Source organism: Bufo gargarizans, chromosome 3, assembly GCF_014858855.1.
Source record: "Bufo gargarizans isolate SCDJY-AF-19 chromosome 3, ASM1485885v1, whole genome shotgun sequence".
Taxonomy (NCBI): Eukaryota; Metazoa; Chordata; class Amphibia; order Anura; family Bufonidae; genus Bufo; species Bufo gargarizans.
In genome coordinates, this window is record NC_058082.1 from 212,704,928 (window position 1) to 212,724,991 (window position 20,064).

At 42.7% G+C, this 20,064-nt stretch overlaps 1 protein-coding gene across 1 annotated transcript in view; it reads right to left on the bottom strand.

Annotated features, from left to right (window-relative positions):
- Window positions 1-15,694, bottom strand: part of ECRG4 (ECRG4 augurin precursor) — a 60,787-nt gene extending 45,093 nt beyond the window's left edge. The window contains exon 1 of the mRNA XM_044288137.1: window positions 15,631-15,694. The gene's annotated coding sequence lies outside the window, so the exon portion shown is untranslated. The remainder of the gene's footprint in view (window positions 1-15,630) is intronic.
- Between the last annotated feature and the right edge of the window lie 4,370 nt (window positions 15,695-20,064).

Genomic DNA, 20,064 nt, shown 5'->3' on the forward strand with positions numbered 1-20,064 from the left:
AAAATACTGCAGGAAAGATTAAAAGCACAGAATCCAGAGTACATTAGAGACCAGTAATCAATAAAGAACAATCCACTGAGGGAAAAAATACAGCGGTAACATAACAAAAAACCACAGAATCCACACTAGGGTCCCCTAACAGGCCCGAATACAAAAATGCACAACTAGTAGAAGCCGCAGCGGTACCGCAGCAAACACAGACACTGAGAGAGGGAAAAAAAAACAAAAAAAAAAAAATGCAGGATTAAGTCAGAAACCATAAATCAACAAAGAACCAAAACAATAACCAGCAAACCCATCACACTACCAACAACAGTACAAAAAACAAACACACACACACACACAGAAAAAAGCAAACAAAAGAAGACACCTAACTAGTACTTATACAGATTTTCGATGGAACCATCACATCCAAATGTCTGGACCATGGAAAATGAGATCCAGTCCAGGTCTTTGAAAGATCCACCAGCAGCATAAAAGGCAGTACAACGGCAGTCAGAGGGCTACCACTGATGAAGAAGGCAGCTAAGTCCTTCGAAACGCGTCTGGTGACCTCCCTCTAAAACCTGCTAAGAACCTTATCCTGGAAGCGCTTCTGAATAACGAATTCCATCTGAATCCTCCGGATCGAAAAAGACCACCAACGAAAATCTCAAAACCAAGTCCGGCAAAGTCACGTGAGACGCCGAAGAAGTGATGTCATATCCACGTGGCACGCCGAGAAGACCGGCAAAACAAACACTGCAGAGCGCAGCAAGGCTGCTCCAACAGCCAGGACACCTCGCAAAGAAGGTAAACAGTCAGGGTGCAGTCTTCTTTAATGTGTGGGACGCACACCCGTACAGCACCCGACTGACATACCACCTATATATATTTTTGTATTTTATATTTTTATCCTTTTTACCTTTTCATCGTTCTATCCATATACTATATACTTTCTATGTGACCAACACCGGCGTTACAGACAATTTTTTATGGACTGTACACAAATGGACACAGCCATTTACTGTACCCACTGAAGGTGGAAACCGCTACCAGACAATCACTGCATTGTCTCATCTCCACTCTGCATATTTTTGTTATTGTGCACCTTTAATGCTGTATATTGCAAAACATCATTTTTATTTTTGTGAACCTCATTTTTTGGGACTTCCACATTTTTAGAACCTCTACCTTTTTATTCTCCACTCTTAAAACGTACCCTTATAAAAATAAATACATATTTTACTATCCTACGTGTATATTGCCTCCTTAGCATTACTGATAGATGTAGAGTGCCGGTTTTCCACTATATACCTAATCCACCAAATGTATCAGCATGGCTCATGCTAGACATCACTGATTGGTTGGCTTTGTGCCAATATTTTGATGCATGTTGTCACATTTTAAGTCGCATACATTTTTCTCTAAGCCAAAGACCTTCTCTACTGAGGCTCAAAAAGCACATCATAAATAGTGTGTACGGCTTGTATGGCAGTTTTGGTTTTGATTCTTTTTTTTGGGCACAAATTGAACCAGAATTCTGGAACATTTAGCGTAGTAATTTACTCCCAATTTTTATTTTACTAACTGAGAACCAAACCCAGTGCTATAAAGCAGATCGAGGAGCGTCACGTTGTCGGGATGGAAGCATCAGTTGCTCGCTAAGTAGAGGTAAAGCCTCTCATTTACATGCAGCGATCACCTCCACAGTATGAGGATGAGGGATCGCTATTGCTATAGCTTGTCCTCATACAGCTGCACTGTTTCTGGGCAGCAGATCGCAGTTCAGACCACACAATTTGCTGGTCTGAGACGATAATTCACTTGTCTGCAAAAACGGCTGCATCTTTAGAAGGGCAGATTGTCGGGAATGAGAGTTTGCAGGAACGCTCCTTCACGATAATGTGCCTGATTATTGCCCCATATAAATCGACCTTAAGTCAGTATAAATCCGTTCTAATGATGACAGGTGACCATGTGGTTTGACCATTTTCTATCAGACAGTAATTGTCTGAGTAATGTGTCATCATTGTCAGTTTAGGGAAATTAAGTTGCCGGAGTGCGCAAAATGCAGAAATATTTTTTTACTCTATATTTCTACCATGCATCTCATGAATTTGGAGAGGCTGCATCTATAAATTCTTAAAAGAAATCCTCCAGGCTACGGCCTCATCTGTGTTGCTCTTTCCATTTTTATGGAATAGAAAAATGGAAACAGCGACAGAGCTGGATCAGTCATATAGCTATAATAGGGTATGTCGGGTTTCCTTCAGGGAGCCTATTATATTAGTGGACAAAGTAGAGGAACATGTTGCACAATTTTAACAATTTTTTTTATTTTATTAATGGAACCTCCAATGCGGATGTAAAAAAAGCCTACATTCTGTATCATGGGTGGTAAAGCAGAGGCAAAAGCTTTGGGTGTCATGACCATTATGGCACCCATCTAAGTAGTATATAATATTATATTATACTAGTAATATACTAGTACAGTATACTTACCCATAGACTTACAGGTCTCTGTAAAGGGATAGGAGGCAAGAAAAATATCCAGATCCATAGAATTAGAGTCTGAGTTCGAGTCCTCCCTATGCCCTGTCAGTGCTCAGCAGTACGTATGGGATGTGTGTGAAGTTAAAAAAAAAAGATGTTCCAAGATATCAATGGCTCAGCGGGTAGAGGATCCCTTGCCACTGGCGTTTGGGCTGAGCTGACGGCTGGGTTTGAGTAAAGTTCTCAGATGTCGTTAAGGCCAGGTGCTATTTTACATTCATCCCCCAGGGAATTTGACATGACAAGGTCATAGACGAGATTAACAAGATAGACTTCTGAATCGGAAGATAGTGATCAGGAACTGAATTTATCTCCATTGTGGAAAATGTCAAGGTTACTTAAATCCTTGGAGCCTGAGGCCGTATTACAGGCTGAGATAATGGGGCCTTTAAGGTAGACCCTATGGTAAAGACGCTTATGGTCAATGAGTGAAAGACGCCAGATAAGGGACCAATATTTAAAAAGAGGTTTAAAAAACATGTATGTGACGGGGCAATAAGAGGAAAAACTGTGGGGAGAACCCCTAAAGTAGATGTTGACATATACAAATTATTTAGACGCAGTTTGGTCCCTAGTGAGGATGGGTCTAATTTTGCGGATCCGATGGATAAAAGGTTGGATAATGCTTTGCACAGAAGTTACCTCTTAGCCTCGCCAAGCGAAGGAAGCTCTATGCTCTTATACGGTTTCTAAAAGCCTCCGTGCATGGCTTCTCCAGATGGAGGAAGACATAGATAAAGGTGTACCAAGAGATAATATATTATCTTTTAAGAAGGTTGCTCTGGCTTCCAATTTCCTCTGTGATGTCTCAGTGCAGCAGGCCAGATTTGATGCCTGGTCCCTGGCGTTATCTACGGCGGGTAGAAGATCTTTATAGATAAAACCTTCGGGGGCAGATGTCCACTCAAAGAATACACTTTGTGCAATGGAATTTCATCCAAATAGGCTCTACGGACCAGACCTGGACTCGCTCATACAGAATCTGTCAGATAAAAAGGGAAGCCCCTTCCTTATGCTGCCAAAAAGAAGTGGTATTCTTCATTTCGTTCATCCAATAGAGGTGTGGAGCGCAGAAGATCAGATACAGGAGAGACATTTGCGGCAAGAAGCGGTATCTCCAGAGTATCCCCCAGACTGCGGAGAAGAGGCCATGGTAGAGGGGTCCCTTCCTCCAAACGAAAATTGGACTTCTGACGCCAGAGGTATGCCTGGGGGGGGAGGTTAAGCCATTTTTTTGCAGAGTGGGAAGAGTTGGTGAAAGACCTATGGGTCCTAGAGACCGTATAAAATGGCTATTGTATAGAGGTAAATTCCCAGACCCCAGACAGATATGTCATAACTCACAGGTTACATGGTCACAACCAGGGCCTTATAGAGCAAGCCATAGGGGAGTTCATTCAGATGAATGTACTAGAGCCTGTCCCAGAAGGAGAGATCTTTCAGGGCGTATATTTAAGGGTATTCCTAATCCCAAAACCTCAGGTGAGGTGGAGGACTATTGTGGATCTGAGGTATCTAAACAGGTTCATACAAAAGAAAAGGTTCCATACGGAAACAGTTCAGTCGGTTCTAAATCTGCTGGAACCAGGAGATTACCTCGCTATAATAGTTTTAAAGAGATGCTTATCTACACATTCAGATTTACAAAAAGCATCGGAAGTTCCTGCGCATAGAAGTTTATCTGGGGAAACAGCTATATCATCTGCAGTTCACAGCACTCCCATTCGGGATTTCATCAGCCCCATTCACATACACAAAGGTGGTGGCAGCAATGGTTGCAGGCTTTAGGCTGGATAGTCAACAGAAAGAAATCTAGTATTATCCCATCACAGCAGAAGCAGTTCCTGGGATTCATCTCGCTTCCGGCGAAGAGGATGAACGTTCTGTGCCAGAATGTACAGCTCCTGAGGCAGGTTGGACCTGTATCCCTTTGTCAGATGATGAAAACACTGGGTCTTATGACTGCTGCCAGCAAGGGAATTTCGTGGGCGAATTGGCACACAATATGCTTACAATGGAATTGAGACCTTAATTCTCTAGATTGTATGACAGTAGTCTCCAAGGAGACAAGAGACTCCCTGAGGTGGTGGATGACTCTAAACAATGGCAGGAAGTTTGCCCTTCCAAGATGGACTGAGGTTGCTACTAATGCTTTGGCTACAGGATTGGGTGCCCACATGAGGGGCCAAAGGGCGAAAGAAACCTGGACCCCAATGGAAAGATTATTATCATCAAATCTCAGAGAGATGAGATCAGTATACAATGCCCTAACACAGTTTCATCCCTTGGTCCAAGAACGAGCCATAAGAGTAAATTTGGAAAACATGACCACTGTTATCTATTTAAATCACCAGGGGGGTACCAGATACTTATCCCTCCTCAAAGAGGTGGAGCGGATCTTTGTATGAGTGGAGGCCAATATTCAACAGCTGTCAGCTGTACACATCAGAGGAAGGAGGACTTAACCCTCCCGGGGAAATTGTCATTGGACCCCCAGTTAGATTTGATGGCTACCTGAGCCAATGCAAAAGTGCCTCTGTGCTTCTCCCTGTTCAGGGAAGACAACCCTTGGGCCCTAGATACCCTTTGAGTCCCATGGGACTTCAGGCTGGCCTACATATTTCCACCCATTCCTATGATTCCAAAGGTCTTACAGGAGATCAAACGGGACCAGGTCTCGACAATCCTAATATATCCGTACTGGCCCAAAAGGGCATGGTTTACCCCGTTAATGCTGATGAGCAGGAACACCTTCTGGAGGCTTCCACAGATTCTACACCTGGTAACTCAGGATGACAGATGTTGTCCAGATCTACACCAACTGCAAATGACGGCCTGGATGTTGACTCCCCTCTTTTAACAGGACAGGGCTTATCAGATGCGGTAATAAGAACCCTATTACAATCCAGAGCACACACAACAAATAGAGTGTACCTCAGAGTCAAGAAGGTGTTCGATCTTTGATGTGGAAGGAATGGAGTATCTTCCCATTCTTCTACAATTCAGCATATCCTGAACTTCCTGCAGCAAGGATTCGACAAAGGCCTAAAGCCGGGTACGATTAAGGTACATATATCAGCCTTATCGGCTTCGTTAGGCAAACAATTATTCAGGGAGCCACTAATACAAAGATTCTTTAAAGCAGTTTGAAGAATCAAACCTCAGGTCATCAACCCGATTCCGAAGTGGGACCTTTGTGTGGTTCTGGATCAACTATGCAATGTTACTTTTGAACCACTGCAGGATTCAGATTTAAAGTTTGTGTCCATAAAAGTCTGTTGCTTAGTAGCAATCACTTCAGCCTGTATCTCACTTCGGGTGAGTGAGATACAGGCCCTAGCATGTGCCAACCCTTACTTAATTTTTCTTCAAGACAATGACTTTGCCAGCTTTTCAGTCTAAGGTTCCATCTTTTGTTAATCTAAATCAGCAAATCGAGTTACCAATTTTTTTCCCCAGATCCGTCTTCAGAGGAAGAAAGAAGACTTCACTCACTGGACGTGGGCAGAGCCTTAGAGATATATATCCAAAGAACAAATGCGTTCAGGAAGAAGGCCCACCTGTTTTTCTCATTCAGGAAAAACAAAATGGTAAAAGCTGACAAAAGTCTCCTTGTCCAAATGGATAAGGGAGGATATCACTTTTGTTATGAGCAGAAGGGTCTTAAAGCACCTAAGCCTATAAAAGCTAATTCGACTCGTGCGATGGCTACATCGTGGGAAACAAAATGCGGCAAAAGGGAGAGACTGCTTTTGGCAGAGCGGTAATATAATCCGCGGTATAATGAGAGCCCTCCTCTTAGGATTAATTGCTAAATCCCCGTGGGTGCTGCTGCTTTGGACTAAAGGAAAGAGAATTGACGGTAAGAAAAATTACACTGTAAAGTTCATGTCTAATAAGCATCTCGGATTATGAACATTACAATTCTACCATAATACTTAGCATTAGTGTTGATCAAGCACCAAAGTGCTCGAGTGCTCGGGTGCTCTCGCCGAACACCTCGGCATGCTTGGGTGCTCTAGTGAGCACCCTAGTGTAATAGAAGTCAATGGGAGAACCCGAGCATTAAACCAGGCACCCCCTTCTCTGAAGAGAGGAGGGTGCCTGGTTTATAGGAAAAGATCAGAAATTTATGGAAACACCACTGAAATGGTTCTGGAACAGCATGGGGAGGATGTCTGGATGCATCTTGGACTCCCAGGTCCCTGCTGGGAACGATGTTGTCCGAGTAGTACGCCACTTTTACAGATTAACAATAAAATGCACCAAACCAAAGATAAAATAGAGGAAAAGTGGGGAAAGTTTGGAAACATTCTTTCCTGTATATTTACTTGTATATAAAGTGCAAGTGCTGCCAAAAATTACAAGGAAGAGACACTCCGATACAACCTGTATATCACATAAAGGAGGGTTTCATTCACATTGTGGTACAATTGTTCATGTGGTGGGATTCCTACGAGGGCTGCCAAAATTTACAAGGAACCGGCACTTCAATAAACCCTTTGTTACACATAAAGGAGAGCATCATACACAGCCTTAAAAATTATGATTGATAGCCTGCTGGTGACCCTCAAAAACATTTGGAGCAAGGGCCTGCTGATCTGACCATCTAAAACATTTGGTGACTCTAGATAACCTGGGGCCGATCGCACATCCCCATGACGGAGACGATCCATTCGGATGTCTGCCCTATCAACTTTCGATGTTATTTTCAGCACAAACCTTGGTGACCAGGGGTAACGGGGAATCATGATTCGATTCCGGAGAGGGAGCCTGAGAAACGGCTACGGCTACCAAATCCAAGCAAGTTAGCATGCGCACAAATTACCTATTAGGTATAATTAGGTGAGGGCCTGCAGGTGAGCTGACCCTGTAAAATATTTTAGGTGCGGGCCTGCTGGTAAGCTGACCCTGTAAAAGATTATATGCAAGGGCCTGCTGGTGAGCTGACCCTGTAAAACATTGTAGGTGAAGGCCTGCTGGTGAGCTGCATTATATGCGACGAATAAGCATGTTGATATTATGGAAGAGGAGAAGGAGGATGAGAAAAGGAAGAGTCAACCATATACCCTTGTTTGTGGGGGAAGGGATGCAAAGTCATGGTCAATCCAGGCCTGTCAGCAATTTCAGTTGACAGGCGGATACGCTTATCTGTTATAATGCCACCAGCAGCACTAAATACCCGCTCAGACAAAACGCTGGCGGCAGGGCAGGCCAGCACCTCCAAGTCGTAGAGCGCCAGTTCGTGCCACGTGTCCAGCTTGGACACCCAGTAGTTGTAAGGCACTGAGGGATAATTGAGGATGCTGACACGGTCTGCTATGTACTCCTTCACCATCTTCCAAAATATTTCCCTCCTTGTGATACTAGGCAGCACATCAGGGTGAGGTTGCTGGCGGGGTGTCATGAAACTGTTCCAGGCTTTGGAGAGTGTTGCCCTGCCTCTGTTGGAACTGCTATGTGTTCCCCTTGTCTCCCCTCCTCGGTTGGCCAAGGAACTACGGACTCAATTTTTCAGCAAGGATCTTCTGGTATTGCACCATTTTGCTCGTCCTCTCCACCAGAGGAATGAGAGATGATAAGTTCTCTTTGTAGCGGGGGTCAACCAGTAATCCATGTTGTCTAAAATGCGTATAACGTGCGGGTCGCGAGATAGACAGCCATGTGTGCCAGAGTACCAACAGTCAAGACTTTGCTGTCATCATCAGGAGGATCACTCTTAATCTCCTCATCCTCTTCCTACTCTTCTGCCCACCCACTCTAAACAGATTCAATTAAACTTCCATGGGTACTACCCTCTGTAGCGGAGGCAACCGTCTCCTGCTCCTCCTCCTTCTCTTCATCGTCCAATTGGTGCTGAGAAGATGAACTGAGGGTGGTCTGGCAATCACCCTGTGTAATATCTTCCCCCATTTCCACCTCTTCCACATGCAATGCATCGTCCTTAATTGTGAGCAGCGAGCATTTGAGTAGACACAAAAGTGGGATGGTTACGCTGATAATAGCGTTATCGCCCGCTCACCATCTGTGTTGATTCCTCAAAGTTTCTTAAAATCTCACAGACGTCAGACATCCATTCCCACTTCTGGCTTGTGAATAGCGGAAGCTGACTGGAAAGGTGACGACCATGTTGCAGCTGGTATTCCACTACTGCCCTCTGCTGCTCACAAAGCCTGGCCAACATGTGGAATGTCAAGTTCCAGCTTGTGCTCACATCACACAACAGCCGGTGAGCTGAAAATTTCAAGCGCTGCTGCAGCGTTGACAGACCGGCTGAAGCTGTTAATGACTTCCGGAAATGTGCACACACGCGGTGCACCTTCACCAGTAGCTCAGGCAAATTGGGGTAGGTTTTGAGAAACCGCTGAACCACAAGGTTGAACACGTGGGCTAGGCATTGGATGTGTCTGAGCTTGCCGAGCTCCAAAGCCGCCACCAAGGTACGGCCATTATCAGACACAACTATGCCTGGTTCTAGGTTGAGTGGCAAGAGCCACAGCTTTGTCTGTTCACTTATCCCCTGCCACAGCTCTGCGGCGGTGTGCTGTTTGTCCCTCTAAGCATATCAGCTACAGTACAGCCTGTTGCCATTTCCCCACTGCAGTGCTACACTGCTTCCAGGTACCGACTGATGACCGACTGGTGCTGCACGGGGATAATTCGGAGGTGGAAGTGGAGGAGGAGGCAGAGGAGGAGAAGTGGGGGTTGGAGCCACTAACATAGGTGCTGGCGGAAACCCTTATCGACATAGGGCCTGCAATCCTTGGCGTCGGTAGCACCTGTGCCATCCCAGGGTACGACTCGCTCCCAGCCTCCACAACATTCACCCAGTGTGACGTCAGGGAAATGTAGCGTCCCTGGCCAAAAGTACTTGTCCATGTGTCTGTGGCTAAGTGGACCTTCCCAGTAACTGCGTTGGTCAGGACACGTGTGATGTTAAGGGACACATGTTGGTGTAAGGCTGGCACGGCACATCTTGAAAAATAGTGGTGGCTGGGGACTGCGTAATAAGGAAGGGACGGCCGCTGACATCCGGCTGCGGAAGGCCTCAGTGTCAACAAGCCTACGGTAAATGGCAACATTTCCAGGGCCAGTCATTTGGAAAGCTGCGCATTTAGAGCTATGGCCTGTGGGTATTTGCGCTTGCATTCAATGCCTGGGAAAAAGGACACTGGATGTCTACGGAAAAAGGACACTGGATGTCACAGATATTTTTGGGATGCGCACATTTTACACTGGAGATGTGGTGCACCTAATGTCACTGTCCGCAGCAGACAACGCCTACGGAAAAAGTACACTGGATGTCACAGATATTTTTTGGATGCGCACACTTTATGCTGGAGATGTGGTGCAGCTAATGTCCCTGTCTGCAGCGCCCTAACTATTGTACGCTATTTAGCGCCGGATAAGCTAAAAATTGATATTGCTGCCACACACAATAGTCCTTAGAAGGGCTTTTGGATCTGTAAAGTTTTAGCTATTTAGTGCAGTTTGCACTAAAAAAAGATATTGCTGCTGCCACACACAGTAGTCCTTAAAAGGACTTTTGGGTCTGTTGAGTTTTAGCAATTTAGCGCAGGTTGTGCTAAAAATATTCATTGCTGCTGCAAAACACAACAATAGTCCTTAAAATGACTTTTAGGGTTTCTAAAAAGTTTTTCTAATAAAATTATTCCTATTTCACTCCCTACACTGTCTGTCCCTTCCTCAGCACAGCTCTCCCTGACTAAGAATGAGCGTAACAGCCAAGAAACATGCAGGTTGGAGATATCAAGCATATGCGGTATTCGGCCGAATACTGCCATGTGCCGAGCATCGAGATCAGGTGTTCGGCCGAGCATGCTTGATCATCACTACTTAGGATGTTGTCAGCTCTTTTTAAAAAATCCACATAGTACTGTATGCTTATTCTAATAGAAGCTACATTGTTTTCCTTTATATTTTTCTCAACCAATTCTCCTTTAGATCCCAGCAACCCAATAGTATATGGTTGGTTTTACTGACAGACAGAAACATTTTGTGAGTTCACCTTCATGGCATATTATAATGTGTGTGTCATTCTGGGTCTATGTAACAGTTTTGTGCTAAGTATTCCTGCGGAGACATGCAAGCCTGGCAGGAGATGTACTAGACTGCTCAACATACGCTTTCTAATGTCTGTCAGATGTGAAAAATTAAAGATCTGGTTGGGATGACTAGAAGAAATTCATTAATTAAAATGTCTTTCTAGGAAAATTAGACTTTTGTTTTCCATTTCCCATTTTGAACTTTATTGCAGGATAATCCTATTTATTCATATAACCACTGACCTTACTGGAATCCTTTTACTAGAATTGGAGCATAGGAAATAAAAAAAAGAGTTAATTTCATATTCACCAACATTTTTGAGTTCAAGCTCATTATTACTTAAAGGGGGTCTTATAAAGACTGTCGCTTTCCATATGCCCCATTACGGTATATGGGATTCATAGAAGCAGAACCCCTGAATAAACCATAGTAGAAGGCCACTCACAAAGATTAGCTTTCGATCTGGAGGACCCAGCTTGTCTGTGGGTTACAAGGTTGAGCATTTATTTAAATAGCCTATTTATAATACTACATTCATGCTTGTTTCCCAATTGCGTTTGCCGATCCGGCCTGCTGTTCTGGCCATGAGCAGCCTGCCGCATCTGGCATTGCTGGACACAACCGGAATGCCATCCGGCCCCATTAACTTTAATGGGGTCTGCTGGTGATCTGGCAAATATGCAGAGAATCTGCCAAATACCACTACGGAGAAGTTTTTATCCGGCCGATTCCTGGCATTTTATGCAGTAACAGCCTGCTGGAACAGGTTGCCGGCCAAGTGAAACAAGCCTTACCTTGCACTGGCCGAGGACAGCTAATGACAGCTCTGTGATCAGCAAACTCTAGAACAGATTTTTCGGTCACTAGAACTTAGAATAACCCACTCCATGTTGTTATGCTGATAGGTTTTACCTCTCTAAAATTACTCTTCAGCATCATGTGTAATGGGCAGATAACGCTGAGGCCAGTACACCCTCATTCACAGATGCCACTGGAACTGTCTTGTAATGAGGTATTATGGCCATTAGAAATGAACTTTTCAAGTTTTAAAACATTCGATTCGTCAGCTTTGCCAAAATTTGACAAGAAATGTGATTCATTGCGAATTAATTCAGCACAAATCGCTATGTTAAAAGCCTATTCAACCTATCAATCAATAGGACCATTTTTAACGGCCGCTTACACGCGCTTGACATTCACCCGTCTAACGGCCATTAAAAACTGTAATACGCTAGTGCACTAGGACTTCTGAGTTTAAGAAAGAAAAAAAAAACCTCATCCACTTGCTCACGCACAGGCAGTCCGCTCCTATTTTGATTGAAAAAGACCTGCCGAAGGACCTGCGCCGAGTGTAATGACGTTATCACGCTGGCAGAGTGCGGTGACGTCATTACAGTCAGCGCAGGTCTTTTCCACTCAAAAGAGGAGCGGCTGCCTCTGTACAAGCAAGCGGATAATGTGAGTATTTATTTTTCTTTCCAATAACTCTAGCCACCATTTTAGGAAAAATTATTCTTTACCAAAAGCAAATTCAGCTTCATGGCAAATCAAATTGTTCCTAAACTTCAGATTGAATTCCACTCCAGATGCTTCGATTTACTCAACACTAATGGCCATAGGACATCATTCAAGGAATCATGGGCGTGATTACAGACAGGAATGCATGGCTATTCACCATACTGGCACCGCCCAGACATACCTATGGCATGCACAGTGTTATCACTTCTTTTTATACATAATATTGAAACAGATGATTTTGGTGGTGGTTTAATCTCCTTCAAAGGAATCTGTCAGCTCTGAAACACGCTCCAAAATAGAGAAAGCATTGTATAGCGTAAGTGACGTAGAGTCCGGTTATGTAATTTTTATCTTCATATTCGCTTGCATTCTGACTCCCAGCAGTAAAATGCATTGAGAGGACTCCGGTGCTCATTCACATAATGGAGAGGACTCAAAGAGAGTCCTCTCGATGCATCTTACAGCTGGCTTGTGGGAGCACAGAGTCAGTGACTATAAGAATAGAAATTACATAAGCATCACTTACACTATCCACCTCTTACTCTAGTTTGGGGGTGTTTTGGAGGTTCCCTTTAAAGTTAGTTTCCTGTTTTATTGTAAAAAAAAAAAAAAAAAAAAAAAAAAAAAGCTTAAACAGAACCTGTCAGGTGATCTGAAAGCAGCATATGGTAGAGGGAGAGAAGCTGAGCATCTGATAAATAGGTTATTATTTGGAGCAGGATTTCAGAGTAAGGCTGGGGCTATCTGTGACTTAAGCAACTACAGATGTTGCATGACCAAAAATAACAAGTAATGAAAGTGAACAGGGTCATAACCACAACCCACAGCAAACACACCAGTGCAATAAACAGCACTGGATAATAATCCTGGAAAACCCTGTTAAAGAATTAGTATGGAGGTGTGTATATGAAGGACTTGACCCAACTTGACTGATACTTGCCCCCCATAGGGCAGATTAAAGTAGAACCAGTAAGAAGCTGTACCAGTAAGACAAATCACCATATCCCTCACTTATGAAGTGCTCTCTACCCTGAGGAAAGGATTGATGCATTCTTCTTAATGTGACAATATCATGGAGAATTGTATCACATGGAACATTAAAAGTTACAAAGACAATCATTTTCACCTTTCTTTATATCACTGCAGCTAACAGGGTATATACAGTATATTACATGCTGTGGTTTCTTCCATCCAATATTTTCAGGAAATAAGCTTAGTATGATTTCATTTCGGAGTGCCTTACAATTTCTTGAAGTTATTTCCTTGCCCCTAGGTATGCATTTTTAATTCTTAACTTTGCCTCATGAATCCATCACAGTTACAGCAGGTGTTGTCTGTGATCTTGTACTGGAAGAATGTATAAAGTAGTCAGTCCTGACATTACATTATGAATGGCTTTTAAAATCAGTAAAATTTCAGAGTTGATAATAATTCTATTGAGCCATCTGTAAGTTATTCCTGCTCTTGGAAAGCATGGTCTTTATTCCATTATGAAAGCCAACGTGTTTACCTACTGTAGCTTTGCCTATCCTTGAATGGCAAACCTGCATACCAAAGCATCCTAAGGTGTTACTTACAAAACAGAGCAGCTCCACTGTCCTATGTGCCGTCATGTGGTGCCTCCATAATATGGCTCTGAAGGAGAATACCACAATTTTTGGGATTCATAGAAAATCTGACTGAAAAGCTATAATCCTTATAATAAAAAAGAGAGGCATGAGGAGGTACAGTATGGCCCCTTATAGTGCTATCGAGGTTGTACAATGGCTTTGTACAGAAGATTTATTTGTACAAAACCCCAATATGGTCATATTCATGAGCCCTAAAGGGAGCAATGGAGGTATGAGTGCATGATAGATTTGTCATTAGAAGTCTGGAAAACTAAGCCAAAAATTGAATACAACTTGAAAGATGGGGCAAATTGAGAATTTTTATTTATTGGTGACCTATTCAATTGGAGTCCAAGAAAAAGTGCATTAAAAATTGCGGATTTTACATTCTCTTTTTGTTGTGGTCCTCAACAGCAATCAGCTTTAATCTGTGTTCAGTTCCCCTACAGCAGCACCACCACTGTGAAAACAAGTCAATGCCCACTGGAGTAAATGGGCAGTCTGTGTAAGGGTAGGGTTACATGGTGACACTGGGCACTTCCAGGATTGCAGGGGCATTTCAAAGTAGCGGTGATCCCATAGAAACAAATAGGTTTGCAGTAAGACTGGCATGTTTGCTGCGCCCCCAAAATTCAAGTCGCAAAAAGCATGGATATTTATCAAGATTGGTGTTCCCATATGCCAGTTTTGATCTCCTTGTGCTGGAGTAAGGTCCACCTAATTTAGTAAAAGGCAGATGCCTCTTAATAAATTAGGTGCATTTCGGGCCTTTTGTCTGCCAGAAACTCAAATCTACACCACCTAGGGGTTGGCATAGACTTGAGTGATAATCTACAACCTATGTTATAGTAAATCAGACGGGCTGAGATAGACCATGCCAGTCCTACTAAACTCCACCTACTTGCCTTGCCATTGTAGAAAAGTAGCCAGAAGCCTAAAAAGTTGCAAATTATGGTGCAAATATGGTGTGTGCAACAATAGTGGCATAAATATTTTGATAAATGCCCCGAAAATCTGCAATGTTTGATGAATCTGGCTCAAAATACACCAATGCAGACTCAAGGAAAACCAACTTCAAATATTCCCTTCATGATAAATTTCCCCATTGAGTCTGCTCTGTTACATCACATGTAATCATTTCCATCTCTTTCCTATGGCTAGATGTACAGACTTTAAAAGCATTGTGATTAAGTGCGCCATATTCCCTAATATAAAGAACAGCAACCGATAAATACGGTGCAACTTCTGACCTTCACTAAACCTTTCTGTGCACCCGTTAAATGGCGGAACTGCATTGATAAATATTACCCATTATGCGTCAAGATAAACTCCACTCTCCCACATTTGTGGCATGAGAATGCAGGCTGGCAGTCAGCTTGTGACCTTAACATTTTCTATAGAAATCCTCATAAAGTTGAATATCATATTTTGTGATGTTGCTTCAATCACAGTAGCCCTGGGTAGTCTTATCTAATAGTCACAGCACATAACCAAACAATACAACTGCATCATTATAGATTATAAAAGCAAATAAACCAACAGTGTCACAATACTCAGATTTCTACCAATGTTCAACAATTGCTATAACTAATCACAAAATAGCAAATTTTGGACAAAATACAAATGTCAATGGTAATTTTTAATTCCAAATTTGCTCCTATTATTTCCTCTGCTAAACAACAACCCATGGGTGACATAAAATGTATGAAAGAAAAAGCAATAAATCATAGCGCCAGCTCTGTACCCTGCTTTATGGACTGAGCACATTCTGCCATGCAAAATAGCTCACTAACTTGCAATATTTAAAATCCTGATGACCCGTTCTGGAATGGGCTTGTGTTTGTTTTCTTAATGTGTTTCTCGCTTCTGAAAAAATTTGCAAACTTATTTATTACCTTACCTCTCAAGTGCGTGTCAGTGTAAAGGGTGTCTTGTGTCCCTCTGCTGTACAACGAATTCCTTATATACCCTGTAGCTGGATGAAGTGTTTTCAAATCTTGCTGGAAAGGAGGTGAACTCATATGAAAGGCACTTTCATTTATAAAAAAAAATAAAAAAAATCACCTCATGAATACCAGACCTTCAGTAAGAAGTTTGGAGAGGGCTGCTAGCCTGGGGAATCAGGTTTCTGTAGTTTCACAAATGCCACATCCTAAACTGTATTACTTGCAGATGTGTAGAATAGTTGTATTGCTGCCTGCCATTCTTAAAGGAGTTGACCCATCTTGCCTTTACTAAAGCGAGATAGGTTTAAGCAGCCGACCACCAGGTGGCCAGGAAACAGGACTGGCACACTGCCGTTATCTCCCATTTCAGTGCATGGGGCCCAGGGAAACAGTGTAGCAGGGTCTCTCTGAAGAAAGCCATGGTATTAGAGCTGTAGTTCCTATGGAGGCGTGCAGGTGGCTCCACAGGAAAAGACTGTGAGGGGGAGATTTATCAAACTGATGTAAAGTAGAACTGATTTAGTTGCCCATAGCAACATATCAGATTCCACCTTTCATTTTTCACAGCTCCTTTGGAAAATTAATGGTGGAATCTGATTGGTTGCTATGAGCAAATAAGCCAGTTCTACTTTACACCATTTTGATAAATCTTTTTCTGCCCAGCAGAGTTGAGTATCATTACATATCACGTCTGCCTCAGTTTTGGTATTTCTATAGGGATTAGTGTGGTTATAGCACCATCTAAGTCGTATTACACTTTGTTTTCTTCTTACAAAGACTGCAAAGCATTGTGGGAGTGCAAAGCATCCTGGGAAAGAGAACCCTCCATCCAGTCTCCAGGACACATCATCAGAGCTGTCATATGCATGTCTCCTTCTTAAACTCCACCATCCTTGTTAAAGCATATCGGGTGAGAGAGCTACCTTCATTTCAGGGATATTGTGTGTTGCAGAGCTGTTCAGCTGGTTGTGACTGTTAGTCAGGGAGTTGTTACTACTGTTAGATAGACATGTAATCTTATGTATAGGCAGCCATTTTATCATTTGCTTCAGTGTTAGGCCCCTTTCACACGGGCGAGTTTTCCGTGCAGGTGCGATCCGTGCGGCGAACGTATGGCACCCGCACTAAATCCCGACCCATTCATTTCTATGGGGCTGTGCACATGAGCGATGTTTTTAACGCATCACTTGTGCGTTCAGTTGAAATCGCAGCATGCTCTATATTGTCCGATTTTGACGTGACGCAGGCCCCATAGAAGTGAATGGGGTGTGTGAAAATCGGATGGCATCCGCAAGCAAGTACGGATGCCGTGCGATTTGCACGCACGGTTGCTAGGAGACGATCGGGATGGAGACCTGATCATTATTATTTTCCCTTATAACATGGTTATAAGGGAAAATAATAGCATTCTGAATACAGAATGCATAGTAAACCAGCGCTAGAGGGGTTAAAAAAATAAAAAATAATTTAACTCACCTTAGTCCACTTGCTCGCGAAGCTGGCATCTCCTTCTGTATCCTCTGCGCTGAAGTTGAACAGGACCTGGGGTGAGCTGCTCCATTAAATATCGGTTAAGGACCTTCGATGACGTCAATCCGGTCATCACATGGTCTTTTACCATGGTGAATCACCATGGTAAAAGATCATGTGACGTACCATGTGATGACCGGAGTGACGTCATCGAAGGTCCTTAACCGATATTTAATGGAGCAGCTCACCCCAGGTCCTGTTCAACTTCAGCGCAGAGGAGACACAAGGAGATGCCGGGCTTCGCGAGCAAGTGGACTAAGGTGAGTTAAATTATTTTTTATTTTTTTTAACCCCTCTAGCGCTGGTTTACTATGCATTCTGTATTCAGAATGCTATTATTTTCCCTTATAACCATGTTATAAGGGAAAATAATACAATCTTCAGAACATCAATCACAAGCCCGAACTTCTATGAAGAAGTTCGGGTTTGGGTACCAAACATGCACGATTTTTCTCACGCGAGTGCAACGCATGACAATGTTTTGCACTTGCGCAGAAAAAATCGCGCATTTTCCCGCAACGCACCCGGCTCTTATCCGGGCAAAAAAACTGACGCCCGTGTGAAAGAGGCCTTAATGTGCTTCAGTGTTATTACAAATGATATAGTACATGCTAATCTATACTTTATACTCATACATTTGTATTCTTGTAGTTTTACAAATCAACAATCCTGTTTTACCAATAAACAAGTTAGACTACAAAGAACAGTCCTCTTATTTGGAAGACAGGAATGGTTTATGCTGAATGTCAGACTGCACACTGTGTGAACGTGTATGAAGACGGAACACCCCTTCTGAATTCCTCATAATCTGCTGTGTAAAATCACAGCAGAATATAATAAAAATGCAATCTAAAGACTGCAAGTTCAAGACACGGGTAAAAAGTAAAAAAGTTTTAAAAAAATAGATATAAAAATTCAAATCACTCCTTTCCCCATAATAAAAATAAACAATAAAATAATAAAAATTATATGCACTGCTATGTCCCAAAATGGCAAACAATTAAAATATAAACGTTTTATCCCATCCAGTGAACTCTTTAACAGAAGAAATTGGCCGATTTGCAGTTTTTTTGTTGCATTACCAATGAAAACATAGTGAACAAAAAGTGATCAAAAAGTCATTCACAATAAAAAAAATACATTGTCCTACAAAAAATTAGCCCTCACACAGCTCCGTAGCCTTACTATAAAAAAGTAATGGGGTTCAGAATATGACGATGCAAAGAAAAAGTTTTTTCCCCACATTTTAATATTTTTTCTGTATTAAAACACAAGGAAAAACTATATAGATATGATATAGCTGTAGTGAAAGTGACCTGAATAAGGGCTCTTTCACACTTGCGTTCTTGTCTTCCGGCATAGAGTTCCGTCATCGGGGCTCTATGCCGGAAGAATCCTGATCAGTTTTATCCTAATGCATTCTGTATGGAGTGAAATCCGTTCAGGATGCATCAGGATGTCTTCAGTTCTGGAACGTTTTTTGGCCAGGAGAAAATACCGCAGCATGCTGTGCTTTTTGCTCCGGCCAAAAATCCTGAAGACTTGCCGCAAGGCCGGATCCGGAATTAATGCCCATTGAAAGGCATTGATCCGGCCTTAAGCTAAACGTCGTTTTGGCGCATTGCCGGATACGACGTTTAGCTTTTTTAGAGTGGTTACCATGGCTGCCGGGACGCTAAAGTCCTGGCAGCCATGGTAAAGTGTAGTGGGGAGCGGGGGAGCAGCATACTTACCATCCGTGCGGCTCCTGGGGCGCTCCAGAGTGACGTCAGGGCGCCCCACGCGCATGGATGACGTGATCGCATGGCACGTCATCCATGCGCATGGGGCGCTCTGACGTCACTCTGGAGCACCCCGGGAGCCTCGCGGACTGTAAGTATACCGCTCACCCGCTCCCCGCTCCTACTATGGCATTTTGAAGACGAATGCTTTCAGTACACTTGCGTTTTTCCGGATCCGGCGTGTAATTCCGGCAAGTGGAGTACATGCCGGATCCGGACAACGCAAGTGTGAAAGAGGCCTAATGAAGGTAAAAGGTCAGTTTTATTGCATAGGGAATGCGATAAAAAAACTCCATAAAACTATGGGGCAGTTACGTTCTTTTTCCAATTCTACTCCATTTGGAAATTTTTTTCCAGCTTCCCAGCACGTTGTATGCAATATTAAATGGGACATTAGAAAGTGCAACATATCCTGCAAAAAACAAGCCCTCATACATCCATGTGAACAGAAAAGTTAAAAAGTTATAGCTCCAGGCAGGCAGGGAGTAGAAAACGAAAATGCAAAAACAGAATATTATCATGTCTTCAAAAGGTTAAATGATCATTCCAATAAATGTAGAAATGTTTTATTTAGAACCAATATGAAAAAGTGTATGGCTGATAACAGTCTTTTACATCGCTATGGAGGAAATTTGGCACACTCTTATTTGCAGAATTGTTTTTATTCAGCCACATTAGAAGTAGAAGCTCTACAGCATCTCAGTGGGATTCAGATTAGGACATTGACTTGGCCACTCCAGTACCTTAATTTTGTTTCTTTTAAGCCAATCAGAGGTGGACTTGCTTGCGTGTTTTGGACCATTAGGAAAATAATGCTGATAGCGGCTCTCCTAATTTAACGCTCTGGGTTGGTGCTCTGTCTTAGGTGACTCACCCAGTCACTGAGAAACAGAAAATATGCAAATAATAGATAGGCAGGCACTCTTTATCTGGTTGCTACATTAAATATTTATTATAAAATAAGGTGTAATTGCGATTTAAAATATCGATATCACGTCTAAAAAAATTAAAATTATTTTTAATTGTGGATGTCTTTCGACAGTCCAACTAGTGAATTATGTTCAAGTTCTTCTAATA